Source organism: Penaeus japonicus, unplaced genomic scaffold (genome assembly GCF_977035675.1).
Source record: "Penaeus japonicus unplaced genomic scaffold, GWHDUDI00000001_assembly GWHDUDI00000026, whole genome shotgun sequence".
Lineage (NCBI taxonomy): Eukaryota > Metazoa > Arthropoda > Malacostraca > Decapoda > Penaeidae > Penaeus > Penaeus japonicus.
Window position 1 is genome coordinate 2304628 of NW_028234428.1, and position 2500 is coordinate 2307127.

A 2500-nucleotide genomic window follows, 5' to 3' on the forward strand; every position below is an offset into this window, starting at 1 on the left:
AACTTTAAATCATAATTTATTTCATCGAACATTAGCAAAATCAAAAGAACGGACTGGATACCATGAGTTTAAATGGGAAAGTTTACACAGATTTTCGTTAAGTTATTTTTTCTTCTATTTTGTTGGCCATACACATGGGTTGTTTATTTGTTCTCCATATACAGGAGATTTTAAAAATATATCTAATATATAATTGTTGAAAGATATGACTACAATAGTCATAGGATGAATCATAGGCAAGCAAAAGTAGAAAAGGTGGTAATAATATCAGGCTTCAATTAATGTTTCAAATGGGCGTGGCTTAAACAAGGACGTAAACCCCTTAACGTATTACCGGGAGCAATGAAAGCTCTTTCTTGCCGTTCAAGAAGTGCCTTTAAGGGTTTTAGATCTTACAAAAGACGCCCTATGTTTACATGCACAAATATTCAAATAAGATGATGTATATTTGGGCCATTCTGAATTAAAGAAAGAACTATGTGAATACGCTAACAGACAAACACGCTTAAATTCAAAATACAAATACATATACTTCGTAAATGCTCTATATGCATCAGATTCTAATTTCTCAACTCGCTTAGAATGTATTCCCTCTGGAATATCACTACTTGCCACTCTTATGCCAGTCCAGGTTCTAAGAATAGGAATCAATACAGCTCCAGAACTCCCACACAAGGTTGTAAGTCTTTGTGATAATTCTTTTTATAGATCTTGCCTTGTCAGTTTGATAACATCTTATAACAAAAGTTAGAAAATAGAATACAGTGAAACGTCCATCTACCTACTTCTTGGTGATCTCAACAAAGGCGAATTAGAGGATTTATTTGGTCTGTTACCTCCGCCATTTCTGCCCCCGAGGCCGGATTCACTCATGAACTTACGGTAGCAAATTCGGGGGTAACCACAATTATGATTGTAAACAAACTGCACCGCTATTCATAAACAACTTACCATAGGAGTTACAATCTTAAATTTACCATTGAATGGAGCAGTGATGATTCCGCTGGGAACTACAGCGACGATTTTCTGTTTCATTTCATTTCGCTCAAAAGTCGACATATAAAGTGATTTTTTGGTTTGTATGTGCGCTTATAATGATTGGAATGATGAAAAGTGTTTTTAGATGAACTTGACAAAAAATAAAGAAAACAAATCACATGAAACAAATGAAAATAATGTTTATACAGGTTGGGGTAAACATTAGACACCCACAAGTCTACAATATTATTCATACAGTATATGGAATTGATGAGTTTAAATACATTTCTCTTCTATGACATAGTTGAAAAATAATGAAAATGAAAATATTATTTGCCTTAGAAATCGGCGATTCATACATAAGGGATTAATAAACGATTGCAACCTCTTCTGCACCCACCCAGATTCTGGAAAAGGACAACAATAAATATTGAAATAGCCTCCAGACTCATCAAACTTTTGGCAAAGGACAGCTAGTTCCACAAATAACAAACAAGCCAGTTTGGACTTCTAAATAGCCAGGGAGGATTTTGAAGAGTAAAGATAATGACCATAATTAAAACAATTTATATTCATTCACTTGCTTTTTATAAGATGCACAAATTATATATGCATTGAAGAAAGTAAAAAGTACATCTGTTTGTCATGGAAAACATTTATTCAGAATTCTATTCATACAAGGGTATGATTAACCTTTAACTTTTGAAAAAAAAAAAAATCATACAAAGAGCACCTCTTTTGCACGGACTTCTTGTTTCTTACCTTTTATTACAAAAAGAAGAAGAAGAAAAAAAAAGTAGGTTCATAAAATGGAACTATGCTTTCAAAGAAATGGACTGATGTAGAAATAAATTTACACAAATCTTTATCTTTCATTCGCTGATATATTGGGCTTTCTTTACATGCCACGGAATTGGTCAAAGGAGCCAAAGAATCGTGTAAGGTGCTTGCTGATTGGCAGAATCGGTTTGTAACTAGGGTGGTAAAGTTAATTTCTCCTTCCCGTGTGAATTACCATCGCTTATGAATCTCACTTTCCCATCGCTAGTGAACGCGCTGGTAATTGAACCTGGCAAATACCTTATAATTATATGTTAGTGAAAATTATATATATATATATATATATATATATATATATATATATATATATATATATATACATACAAACACACACACACACCACACACACCCACACACACTCTTATGTATGTGTACTATGCGCGTGCACACACACACACACACACACACACACACACACAGACACATACACATATATATGTAATATGCTTCCGGATGACCTGTAATTTCCATAGTGTCTGCGTCAAATGTTTTTCTTTATGTATATAAAGAGCCTGTGATGTCAACATGGCAGGGAGGCACACTACAAAGCGAAAGCGGGAAGTTACCTACGAAGAAATTGATGATATTCTCTTTGCTGATCTTTGCACGGATTTAGAATTCGAGGACAGATGAAACTTGTCCGATTCAGAGAGTGACGCAGAATTTCTTCAGAGAAGAATAA